Source organism: Marmota marmota, unplaced genomic scaffold (assembly GCF_001458135.2).
Source record: "Marmota marmota marmota unplaced genomic scaffold, marMar, whole genome shotgun sequence".
In the NCBI taxonomy this organism is placed as follows: Eukaryota; Metazoa; Chordata; class Mammalia; order Rodentia; family Sciuridae; genus Marmota; species Marmota marmota.
In genome coordinates, this window is record NW_026000130.1 from 6,051,256 (window position 1) to 6,065,219 (window position 13,964).

The 13,964-nt window shown below is 39.7% G+C and overlaps 1 long non-coding RNA gene across 1 annotated transcript; it reads left to right on the forward strand.

Annotated features, from left to right (window-relative positions):
• Nucleotides 1-4,471: 4,471 nt before the first annotated feature.
• LOC125611122 lies at nucleotides 4,472-13,308 on the forward strand. Its single transcript, XR_007341257.1, has 5 exons — nucleotides 4,472-6,903; nucleotides 8,227-8,346; nucleotides 11,887-11,957; nucleotides 12,394-12,418; nucleotides 13,297-13,308. It is a non-coding gene; the product is annotated as an uncharacterized LOC125611122 (long non-coding RNA).
• The last annotated feature ends 656 nt before the right edge of the window (nucleotides 13,309-13,964 follow it).

The following is a 13,964-nucleotide window of genomic DNA, read 5'->3' on the forward strand; positions in this document are numbered from 1 at the left end:
CTTGCCAATGAATATGCTGGGCACTGGTACCTATGTGGATCAACCAGCTCTTGGTGTCCACAGATTCTTTGGTGTAAGCAGAGGCAGCACTGCCCACGGGACCCAGGTCCCTATGTTGTAGAGCTAATTCTCCTGGTGGTAGCGCCAGTGTTTGTCAGCCTCACCTTCAGAGTTCAGCTTCTCCTCCCAGGCAACAACCAGCAGGTTCCAGCATCTCCTGCTCCGTGCTAGGCCTGCAGAACAAGGAGGGCACCAACAGACACAACAGAGGTGCACAGGGATGAGTGGCCCTGTCACTGCCACCTGTTCCTCCAGAGAATACTACCTAGAGGCTCAAACAACAGAACCCAGAAGAGCTTAAGTCCCCAGTTCTCTGTGATCATGACTTGAACTGATTTATTCCACCACACTCTTCTGCCATGATGTTCATGCTTGCCTCAAGACCTAAGGAATGGAGTCAATTGTTTATGGATTATGACGTGGGAAACCTTTGAGAATCCAAATAAATTTTTTATCTTCTAAATATTGGGGTTTTTTCTTTATTTTTTCTTTCTTTCTTTATTCTTTCTTTTTTTAACAGTAGAATGCATTTTGACAGATTTTACACAAATTGAGCACCACTTCTTCCTCTGGTGGTACATGTGGCAGAGTCACTCCAGTAGTGTAATCATACATGTATACAGGGTAATAATGTTTGTCTCATTCTACTGTCCTTCCCATCCAAACAGCTCCACTTCTCCCCTCAGTTCCCTCAACACAAACCAAAGTGCCTTTCTGATTCTACCTGATCCTCCCAGCCCCATTATGGATCAGCAATTGCTTATCAGAGAAAACGTTCAGCTTTTGGATTTTAGGGATTGGCTTATTTCACTTAGCATGATATTCTCTAGTTCCATCTATTTACCTGCAAATGCCATAATTTCATTCTTCTTTTAGGTTGAATAATATTCTATAGTGTATATGTACCATATTTTCTTTCTCCATTCATCTGTTGAAGGGCATCTAGGTTGGTTCCACAGTTTGCCTATTGTGAATTGAGCCACAATAAGCCTTGATGTGGCTGCAAAACTCTGGTATGCTGATTTTAAGTCCATTGGGTATAAACTGAGGAGTGGGATAGCTGGGTGCTTCTAGTCCAAGTTTTCTGAGGTATCTTCATACTGCTTCTCATAGTGGCTGGAACAATTTGCAGTCTCACCAACAATATATGAATGTAAATGTTTTCCCACATCCTTCATGACACTTGTTATTGCCTATATTTTTGATACATTGCCATTCTGGAGTGAGATGACATCTTATAGTAGTTTTGATTTGCATTTCTTTCATTGTTAGAGATGATGAACATTTTTCCAATGTGTGTTGATTGGTTCTATTTCTTCTTCCATGAAGTGTCCATTCAGTTCTTTAGCCCATTTATTGATTGTGTTATTTGGCTTTTGGTGTTCAGGTTTTTAAGTTCTTCATATATCCTAGAGATTAGTGCTCTAACTGAGGTTTGTGTGGTAAAGACTTTTTCCTATTCTGTAGAATCTCTCATCACGTTATTGATTGTTTTCTTTGCTGAGAAGTTTTTGAGTGTCTGTCCATCCCATTATTGATTCTTGATTTTACTTCTTGCATTTTAGAAGTCTTGTTCAGGAAGTCAGGTCCTGAGCCAATGTGATGAAGATTTGAGCGAACTTTTTCTTTTATTTTGTGCATGGTTTCTGTTCTATTGTCAGTCTTTGATCCACTTTCAGTTGATTTTTTTGCAGGTGAAACATAGTGGTTGAATGTCAATTGGCTACATATGTATTTCCAGTTTTCCCAGCATCACATATTGAAGAGACTATGTTTTCTCCAATGTATATTTTTGGCACCATTGTCTACTATGAGATAAGCATATCTATGTGGGTTCATCTCTGTGTCTTGTATTTTTGTGTTATTGTTCCACATGTGTCCTTTGGTACCAACGCCATGCTGTTTTTGTTACTATTGCTCCATAGTATAGTTTAAGTTCTGGTATTGTGATGCCTTCTGCTTCATTCTTCTTGCTGAGGATTGCTTTGTCTATTCTAGGCCTCTTATTTTTCCAAAAGAATTTTGTGGTTTCTTTTTCTAGTTATATGAAAACTATCATTCATTGGTAGAGATATAATGCAAATCAAAAGTACTCTAAGATTCTCACTCCCATCAGAATGGCAGCCATCAAGATTACAAACAACAGTAAGAGTTGGCCAGGATGTAGGGGAAAAGGCACACTCATACATTGCTTGTGGGACTGTAATTTGGTGTAGCCAATCTAGAAGTCAGTATGGAGATTTCATGGAAACTTGCAACATAACCACCATTTGACCATGCTATCCCACTCCTTGGCTCAGATGTAAAGGACTGAAAAACAGCTTACTACAGGAACACAGACACATCAATGTTTATAGCAGCACAATTTATAATAGCTAAATTGTGGAACCAAACCAGATGCCCTTCAGTAGATGAATACACAGAGAAACTTTTATATATATACACAATGGAATATTACTCAGAACTAAAAGAGAATAAAATAATAGCATTTACAAATAAATGGTTGGAGTAGGAGAATATAATTCTAAGTGAAGTAAGCCAATCCAAAAATATCAAAGGCCAAATGCTTTCTTTGATATGAGGATGCTGATTCATAATGATGATAGCAGGGCATGGGAGGAATGGAAGAACTTTAGATAGGGCAAAGGGAAAGGAGGGGAATGGAGAGGGCATGGGGGTACAAATGATGGTGGAATGAGTTAGACATCATTACCCTAAGTACATATATGAAGACATGAATGGTGTGAAAATACTTTGTGTACAACCAGAGACTTGAAAAATGGTGCTCTCTTCGTCTAATATGAAATGAATTGCATTCTGCCATCATATATAACAAATTAAAATAAATAAATATTTTAATAGAAAAGTGAATAAATAAACAGGGGGAGGACATCCACCTTGTTTTCATGAAATTAAGAAATAAAGCCCACAGCAGCCATGGCATTGGAATTTGGCGAGCATGCCAGTGGCTTTCTCCACAAGGAGGTGGTCCGATTCATTAATAATGAAGCTCTCCTGAACAGTGGTGGCCCAGAGTTCTACATGGCCTTTCGCTCTTGTCCTGGAACAAGGTAGAGGAGCGGCTTCGCACTGTGGTGGTAGACTCTCAGGTGCCTCGAGACCTCAAGAGGGAATGCACCTGAAGTGCCCTTGCCCTGGGCATGGGAGTGGTGGCCAGGCAGCGGGAGCAGCAGGGGCGTCGTGCCTGTCTGCTGCAGGACCAACTGGAGGAGGGTGAGGCGGCTTGCTGGGCTTTGGCCTCTGAGCTGCAGTGGCTGTATGAGGACCATGATGATGCTACTACTCAGCTGCACTTCACTCAGGTTGTCTTGCAACAGGCAATGGATGAGCGTGAAGTGCTACGTGAGAGGCTACTTCAGGCTGAGAGGTCAGCCTTGGCAGATCCATTGCCCCAAAAGGTTGTACCTGTTATGGGAGCCCAACAGCATGGTGCTGTGGCATGGTCCCTGGAAGGAGAGGAGCAGGCAGAGGTGGTAGCGCCTGGAGCACAGGGCATACCACATTTGGAGGCCCAGATGCCAGCCCCAGCACCTTTGCTTTATGTGCCAGGACACCCAGGTCCTTGGCTCCAGGCAAAATGCAACCCCATGTGCAAATGTCTGTGCCCCATCCAGTGCCAATCCCAGTGGGATTTCCATAATCAACCCCTCTACAAGCCCCTGTAGTAATGGAATCAGAATCAGCAGGAGCAACAGCCACAGCAGTGGCAGCAGTTGCACCCCAGGTGCCTCCTCTAGTGACCTATCCACCTGGCTTGTGGGCTCCAGTGGGGTGCCAGGAGGGAATGGCTCTTCAGTGTGTCCAGAGTTACCGGTGTGTCCAGAGTTCCCAGAGTTGCTTTGTCCAGAGTTGCCTGAGTTGCTGGGGCCAGGCAGAATATCCTGAGAACCACCCAGGCAGATGGAACCTGGGAGATAGAAAAAGGCCCAAGCAAAAAGAAGGTCCTGAAGGTCCACAGGGAATGACTTCCCTGAGGGAAAGCATAAGCCAAAGCCAAAAAGAGGGTCAGGAGAGACCCCAGGGGAAAGACCCCATGTGGGAGAGCATTAGCCTTTGCCTGGTGTTTTTAATTAAAAAAAATAATGTCGTTGGGATTTTAATAGGAATTGCATTAAATCTTTGTAAAAGTTTTGGTAGTATGGCCATTTTGGCTATATAAATTCTGCCTATCCAAGAGCATGAGAAATCATTCCATCTTCCAAGATCTTTTTCAATTTTTTTCCTTAGTGTTCTATAGTTTTCATTGTAGAGGTCTTGCACCTCTTTTTTTAGATTGATTCCCAAGTATTCTATTTATTTGAGGCTAGAGTCAATGGGGAGGTTTTCCTACTTTCTCTTGCTGTGGATTCATCGCTTATATATAGAAATGCATTTGATTCATGGGTATTGATTTTATATCCTAATTTGCTGAATGTATTTATTGGTTCTAGAAGCTTTCTGGGGGAATTTTTTGGATCTTCTAAATATAGAACTATGTCCTCAGCAAAGAGTGATAATTTGAGTTCTTATTCTATGCAAATCACTTTAACTTCATTCATCTGTCTGATTACTCTGACTAGAGTTTCAAAGAGGGCATCCCTGTCTTGTTTCTGTCCTTAGAGGGAATGCTTTCTGCTTTTCTCATTTAGTAATAATGTTGGCCTTGGGTTTAGCATAGATAGCTTTTACAATGCGAAGGCATTGCATACATTGTTTGTATAGACCTCACCATGTGCATGTTCAACCATGAGTTTTTGTGGTATGAGATGACAGGATAGGATGAGAAGCAAAAGAATGGATTCCAAAGCAGGAGTCATGGAAGAGGAAGATTAATTCAAATGACTGGATTAAATCCTACTAAATAGAAAATAGTTTTGTTTCCAAATTTAAAATAAGGGGGATGTGATCTTAAAATTTCTCCTTCCTGAAAATTTCCTCAACTCTTAAAAGATAATACTTTGTATATATTTTCATTCTGAATCAAAAAGACATTTTAATTTTCTCTATCTACAAATGTTTGGAGGTTCAGAAAGATTGAGACATGTGTAGGTTTAGAATTACAAACCAGAAATGGATCTTCTTTGATTCTCAAAACTATAGCTATGCATCCCTTTCATCCCATGATTTTTTGATCAATGAAATAATTTTGGGAGTAAATCCTTTTTTTCTAATTTAACTTATTTTCATAAACAGGAAATATTAATATGTGGGTCTAGGTTTCAGTTTTTGAAGCAATACACAAACTATTCAACAACACACTTGGACATGAAAATACACTTACTAAGATAATAGTAGCAGCTCAGAATGTGGCATGTGCTCACAGTGAAAGTTCCATGTTGACCAGTCACCATGGTAATGGGGATGCACATCTTACCTTCTATTTCCACTCAGTTGGTGTGGTGAGTGAGTTGGTGTCAGTTAAAGTTGGAGAAGAGTAGGGAGGTTTTGAGTTCCTGGTTGGCCATGGGAAATCTAAACTGCTGTGGGGAAGGTATGTTGTCAGTGATATTTTCAAGGCTGTTTCTTCAAGGGAAGTTAACATTTACTGAATATATTTTCCTCTTGATTTTTTCATCTTCAACACTGAATCTTCTCTCCTGAGATTTAAGTATTTGGTGATATTGTTTTATCACTCAATTCATATATTTTCTTGTTCTATTGACCTGGTTACTGAAAATGTTTTTCTAAATTTAGAAAAATGAACCATTCCTAATGCCAATAACATGTGTGCCCTTAAAGTGAATTACAGGAGGAGGACACCCACCTTGCTTTCATGAGATGAAGAAATAAAGTGAGAGAGAGTATATGGATGCTAAGTAAGGCAATATATATATACCATGAAAGGGCAATTAGAGACCAAACCCATCTCAATGTATATGAACATCTAAAAATAATGTTAGAGAGAGAAGTCTAAATCAAGACTTTTGTAAAAGAAAAGAGGACTGAAATTTCAGGACAAGTTTCCAATTGGTTGATAACTACAGGATCCCAGGTGTTTGGGGGCTACTGGGAAGAAGGCAAAAAGGACAGTGCCTTGAGGTCAGTGGAGTGGATGTCTGATAATGGAGGAAATGAGGGCCTCAGTGGTTTCAGGGAGGATCCATTGGTGGAGGTTCACAGGTTATAGTTAGTGGTGGTTCCATGTAGGCAGATAAGTCTCTGGCCCCTGGCCATGCAGGGTCTAGGAAGAGGATTGGAAAGCCAGGAGCAGGAATATGCCTGATCAGAGCTGGTGCATCTGGAGAAATGACATTTCAACCAGGCCTTGTCTGACTGCTCAGATGATGGCTCAGAATATTAGACTGCAGACATGGGGCAGGCCAGCTTCTGACATGGAAACAGCAAAGCATCAGCCCAGAGTATCTGTTTCCCTGATTAATCCCCACTAACAGGCCATCCAGGAGGGAAGAGCTCAAGGAAACTTCATTCTTGGCACAGCCATCAAGTGGCAGTTGGTTTAGAATGTCCCAAGTTCTGAAACAGTTGGTGAGCCCCAGAGAACTCTGATGATTTAGATGGTCAACTGCTCATCAGGAAGGCTCACTGGGAGGCAGCTGGCAGTGAGAAGACCCAGGGGGAGGATGGCTCCAAGTGTGGACTCTACCCTTGACCTTCAGATAGGCTTCATTTGCATGAAATCATCATTTTTAAGTCAGTAATTGTAATGAAGAGACAGGAGCCCAGGGTTATAACTTGAACATTTCTCATGGTGTCTGCTACTGAAACCTCATGCCAAAGAGGCCTGAAGGAAGGAGTATTTGAAAAGAACTGAGAAGAGTTCTGGGTTCTTGGTTCTAGGAAATCCACTAGAGGACGCAAGTGCTCAGGGATTTCTGGTCCCAGGTAAATTGCTACATTCCTGTCCCACATCCACCGCTCATGATTCTTGTGAATCTGGGCAAGTCACATAAAATATCCAAATTACAAACACCTAAACTCAAAATTGTGGTGGACAGACTCTGCTCCACCCATCCCTTTAGGCTGATATGGAGTCATAGGAGGTCACAGATATTCTCCATGAACTTTACAGATATCCATCTGTAAATAATGAGGAATAGACTTTCTTTACCCATTGCTCTGGAGGATGACCTCTGTTTGACACCTCTCTGTTCAAACACTGTCAACGATTGAGCTTATTTTTCCACACATTTAATGAAGTGTCCTATTTAATGACAGGACACATTAGTACCCATATGAAGCACCAGTCCTCTTAAGAATGCATGGATGTGATCATTGTCAGCCTTATACCATAACATGGATCAGATGCACACTTTTTACAAACAATTGAGAAGGGGTTTATATAACTACACAGGTATTTAATTTTTGAGGTAGGATTTGAACAAAAGCCATATAACCACAGCCTCTGCTTATGGTCACTGTTTTCTCTGCCTTTCTATGATTCTACCTTAGTAATTCTTTTTGACCACACAATATTGTGTTGGGTTGTAGACCTCACACATTGCATCCCAAAGCTCAATCTGACTCAGGTGCTTTGCTGCCCCAATGGTGAAAAATGAACTCGGTAGTGTGAAATCTAATAACATTCAAATCCCTCCTTCAAAATTTATTAAACATAGATTTTGTTATTTTAAAAAATTTTGATTAGTTATTCATGGACCTTTATTTATTTATTTATTTAAATGTGGTGCTGGGAACCAAACCCCTTGCCTCACACATGCAAGGCAAGCACTCTCCAAATGAGCCACATCCCGAGACCCAGATTTTATTATTTTTAACTCTGTTAACAGACTGCAAAAATACATCAGAACTTTTTTTCTAATATTCAATTGTAACATTGTCTCCCCTGCTCTGCTAACTAATACTCTACTCTCACCTTCTATGATCAATTTTTCAGTTTCCATGAAAGAGTGATATTATGCAGCATTTATCTTTGTGTCCCAGACCTATTTCTGATAACATAATTATCACCTCTTGTTGTTGAAAATGACAGAACAAAAAAATACAAGAAACATTTAAGTTTCTGGGCATGCTATTAGTGTATAAATACATACTTGAATTCAAAGCTCAAATTATACCCCCAGATATTTACAATGATCACTTATCAATTAAAACTGGTTGAACTGTTATTTGAATTACTATTGATGACCCTATGTTTTCTTGCTAGCACATTGTCAACAGCTAACTCTGTTTTATCACATTTCCCAGGCTGTTGCCTCCCATGTTGGAAGAAACCCCCAAATGCAGAAGACTTGCGCAGGCCTTGGTCCAGAGGAGTCCACCTCTGGCCACCAAACAGTGTTGTGCCAAATGAAAAGTCCAACAAAGGTACTGTGGAAATCCTGTCATTGTGTCCATTCTGCAATAATGATTCTAGTTGATTCAGAGTTCCAATTCTTCTTTTATTTAACATGTACAAATTTATGTGCTTTGAGTCATTCAGCAGTGCTATAGCTCCAGAAGTAAAGATCTAGTTACCTTTTAATTTTGTGCACTTGATTATTTCAACTGTTGATGGACATCTGGGTTGATCATACAATGTATTTATGGTGAATGCTACAAACATTGAAGTGATTGTATCACTATAGTATGCTGACTTGTAGTTCTATAGACTAAGCAGGGAGGAGTGTAATAGCTGAGTCCTATGAGTTCCACTCTTGGGCTTTTCAGGAATCTGCACATTGCTTTCCAGAGTTGTCATAATAATTTACAGACCCACCAACATTGTGTCAGTGTACCTTCTTTCTCCCATCCTTCCTGGTATTTCTGTGCTTATCCAGTTTTCCCAGCACCATTTGTTTAAACCATAATGTCCTCTCTAACATATATTTTGGTGCTGTTGTCCAGTATCAGGTGGATGTAAGTATCAGGTGGGTTGTCTCTGTATGGTATATTCAATTCAAGAATCTTCATATCTATTTTCAGTTGAATAAGATACTGTTTTTGCTACTCATCTCTGTAGTAAAATATGAGATTGGTTATTGTGCTGAGTTTCACCTTACTTTTTCTTGCTCAGAATTGCTTTGCCAAATAATAATAATTATTATTATTATAATTATTATTATATAATAATAAATATAATAATTAATATAATATAATATTATAATAATTATTATTACTATTATTATCATCATCATCATCTCAAATGAATTTCAGGGTTGGTTTTTCAATACTGTAAGGAATGTCATTTGTAGTTTGAAGGGGATTGTATTGAATTCATTGAACCTGGATATTGTTGTTGATATTATGGCCACTTTGACAATATTAATTCTGCCTATCCAAGAACACAGAACTTTTTTTGCCCCTTCTGAGGTCTTCTTCCATTTCTTTTTCAGTGTTCTATAGTTTTTGTTGTAGAGACCTTACATCCTATTTGGTAGATTTATCCCCAGGGGCTTTTTTACATTATTATAAAAGAAATTATTTTCTTGAATTCTAAATCTGTGCCATCAATGTTGGAGTATAGTGACAATATTGATTTATTTGTGTTGATCTTTTATCCTGCTACATTGCTAAATTTATTACTTCTAGAATTCTTCTGGTGAAAATTTTTGGGCCTTCTAAATATAGAATCATGTCACCAGGTAATGTGGACAATTTGAATTTTTCTTATGGTATCCTATTAATTTCCTACTTTTGCCTGATTGTTCTAACATTATTTCAGAAAAATATATTGAATAAAATTGGCAAAAGTAGACATTCTTTTCTTGTTCTTGATATTTGAGGAAGACAGTTCATTTTTATCTCTGTTCAGTGTGATGTTGGCTTTGAATTTCTCATATATGGCTTTTATAATATTGAAACTAAGTTCCTTCTATTCGAGGTTTCTCCTTTATTTTTGAAATGAATTGTTTCTCCTTTTTAATCAAGAGCTTTTCTACATCTATTGAGGTGATTTTCTGAACCTTGTTCTTAATTCCAACTATGGATGTGCTAGTCAGCTTCCCCCACCCACTCTGCTGCCTGTGGAGCGACCTTTCCATGCTTCCTGGGCTTATGGTCTGGGCAGCTATTCACAGCAGCCCATTTTCACACCTGCTCCTTCAAATTCTCAATCCCCTTCAGCTGGTCCTGGGAGGCACCAGACTCAAGGAGGAAAGGACCAGAGCTTTCCTGCACATCTCTGACTTGAGTTCCCCTGGGGAGAATGCTCTCCATGCCTTTTGCTCTAGCTCAGCCAGGCAAAGCCTAGGTGCTGTGGCAGGTGCCTTTCAGGTCCATGTGTGCCTACCTGCTCAGATCTCCCAGCTCCTGGCTCCTGCAGTGGCAGCATCAGCTTGGCTTGTCAAGGTGGCTCCTGCCTTGCTCTCTGGGGACAGCAGGAATCACAGATCTCCCTTCTTGTACAGTGTGCAGTGCAAAGAAGCCTCTTCTCAGCCAAGAAAACGTTGCCTCTCTGATCTTGGGATTTTCACCCTGAATCTTTCTATTTTGTTTCTGTGCATTTTCCCTCTTTCTGTGATCTAGCGGTGCCACTATTCCTGCTGCTGCCGCCGCTGCTTCTGCCACCATCAGCTTGGATCCAATGTACTTTCTTTTTTTGTCTTTGTTTAATGTAGCCAAGTTTCTGATTCTCTAAGACTCCCTGAGTGTCCACTATTGAGTTTTAGTGAAACCCCTCTTTTGCCCACCTGAGAGGAAGGAGTATTCACGCTGTTTGCATTACAGGTTGTGGAGCTGCAAGAAATAAAGGTTCTCTCTATCTTAAATTTGCTTCTGTCTTGTATTATTTCTTTTGCTTGAGTTTTTGACTTTATATGCCTCTATGATTTTTTCCATTCGCTATTAAGTTTTGGTGACTTCCTTTAGTTCCCCTCTCACTGAGAAGCAGTCTTCTTGCCTTCTAAGTCTGGCGCTGAAGAACTGTCGTGGGTGCATCCTTCCTCCAATTTTCCAACTTCTCTTCTCCTGACAGCAAATTTGCACAATTTCTCAACATGCCAAGGAATGTTTTGGGCCAAAATATATTTTATCTTGATGAATACCTCATGTTAACTTGAAAACAAATTTTATTCTCTCACTGTTGTATGAAGTATTTGTACAAATGCCAAATAGATCTATGTGATTGATAACGGTTTTGGTAAATTCCTAGAGTTGCCATATCTAAGTACCAGCTTTCTTGGGTTGAAGTAATGTAAGTGTACGATCTTAGAGCTCTATTCCCTAGGAATCCCACATTGACCTGTTAGCAGAAACATGCTATTTCTGAAAACTTTAAGGAAGGATTTTTCCTGCCCATTCTTAACTGTTACTGGTTTGGTGGCCATCCTTGATCTGCTTGGTTTTCAACTGCAGCATTTTCCTCTCTGCTTGCATCATCACATGGCATTAGTCTCTCATGAATGTGCCCCATCTTCATGAGAACAGATGCCCTATTTGGAGAATGGGTCCGCCCTGTTCAAAGAGGATACTTTTAATTGCTAAGATCACAATGACTCTCATTTAAAACCCAGTAAAATTTGGAGGTACTGTTTAAGTTCTAACTTAACCATGTTTAGAACTTAAACATGTATTTGCGTGGAAGTAATTTGACCCATAACAGAAATGATTGATTCAAAACTATACTTTTTCTTTACTTCCTGATGGATCTGTCAAGTGTTATAAAGGAATGCTGAAACCTTCTAGTGTAACAGTAGAATATTTAATTTCTCATTGTAGTTCCTTCTATTTTTTGTCTATTTTGATTTTTTGTTTCCTGGTATGCTCCTTCTCTTGCCATTCAGAAACAATCATGTTCCAGCAGTAATTGAGCCTGTGTGTGTTAAACAACCATCTCCATACACTCTAGACCCATGTCCACAGTTAGGAAGCCCCTGGAGTGTTTCTTCAGCAAACCAATATACTGACAGTTACTCTATATTTCCCTAGATTGCTATCGAGTCATAATGGAGGTGGCATCCATTGATTTGGGAGAAGACCAACAAAATTACATTGCTGAGGTAATGTGACCCTTCTTTGTCTAAGATATAAGTGTTGTTTTCTTCCTTTTAATTCAAATTCCTGCATGAAAATATGACAGTGTTCATTATAGGTGACTCATAGGTGGTGGAATTACAACTGCACATCTATTCCCTGTGAGAATGATTCAAGATGACATTCACATATGAGAACAACCATTGTCAAATGATTGTAGGGAGCATTTTCTTCAGTGACACTTTTCCTTGATAGAAAAAGAATTTTGTGCATGTCATCAAATTGTACCTGAGAAATCCCTCATGCAAAGCTCATGTCTTTTCACAAATGCCCTCTCGGCCTTACTTTGTGATCTTTGCCCCAACTGTTGTTTCCCATCTAGTTATCTAATGTCAACACAGCCAAGAGTAGACTTGTGCAAATGATCTCCTGCTCACACTGTCTTCCTTTTTGTAACTACAGGTAGCCTCTGCAGCAAATGAGCAAAGTAAGTATTCTCAACTCCCTAACATGCTGAGGAAAACCTCTGTATTTAGATAGGTCAGACATTCCTTCCTGTTTCTATGTAAAAAGTTATCCTGGATTTAGATTTTGTTTGGAAATGAGGATTGGGATATGGTGACAAAGCGATAATCCAGTGAAGGATTATGACCATCTACCATGATCCTGAAACAGCTGTCTTTTGGGTGGTGTCCATTTATGTGAATGAGCATGGGGAGGTATCTCTGAGCATGTCTATGTGTAATAATGGTGTATGTGTTTGTGAGGCTATGGGAGCTTCCTCAGAAATTCTGTTCTAACATGCCCAGCAAAAAAAATCCATTTTCTAAAAATAAAAACCCACACTAATGCATGATTTGTATGATACAATTTCTTCCCACTTCGTGACACCCAAATATAAAGTTTTGGTTACTAGGCCTACTCTGTAGATAGAGATGATGCTGAGCCAAAAGATCCAGGTTCTTCACTCTGTAAGTGAAAGAAGCATTAAGAATTCAGGAAATTATCCTGATGGTGATGCTTTGGGATAGGGAACTGTATACATCACTTAGTGATATAACACACTCCAGGTTATTACAATATATTAGTAATAACTAATCTCTTACAGAGATGTGAAATATTTAGCATACATTTAAAGTGGCCTCAGTGGTCATCTCTAGAGACAAACATACCTCTAAAGTACAAAATACGAAACACACATATCACACCTGGTTCCAGTCTACTGGAAACCCAAAGGCTGTGCTTCTCATTCATTCTTGTTCTTATCTTTGCTGTATATTTTCACTGATGTCCCTATCAAGAAATGCCCTGAACTATTCATAAGCAATAAATCAGTATACTAATCATTATTCTGCATCCTCCTAGTTCCCCCAAATGGCATAGTGGAGTTAATTCCTGGAGAAAGCATGAGTCGAGAGACCCCATCAAAAGCCATGGTAAGGTTGCTTATCTTCCTCTGAAATCCAAGTATTGCTCTTTAGTTTCTCTTTCTCTTGTAATATGATATGGTTTCCTGGAGATGACATACACAGTTTCCTGAGTGTGCAGATTCTCACCGGGGTGTCTTTTGCCAAATGAGACCTCACTGAAGGCAACATTAACAAGAAACAGTATCAACTACACACTGTATGATAACAAGCTTTGTGCCTGGCTGTGGTTTTCCCTCCTGGCCATCGAATTCCTTAATTATCACCTAATATAGACCTGTGACACAAATCCCCTAGAAAATCTTGTGTCATTTGGTGAGAGTACATTTGCTATGTGTTCCCTTGATTTGCCCACATTCTCATTGGATTTTCTAATGTCACCAAGTAAACAAAAGACTTGTGCACACAGGACAGAGCATGGCTTGACCTTCATAGTGACTCCTTTTCTGTATTCACAGGAGGATTCAAGAGGAGCCATAATTGGTATGTATCCTGGCCTCACTCTCTCCCTGTTGCAAAATGTAGATGATGCCAAGGGTCGGAGAGTCTTCCTTCCCTTTGAGTGCAGAGTCTCAGTGATTCCACTACCTCCTTGAGAATGAGAAG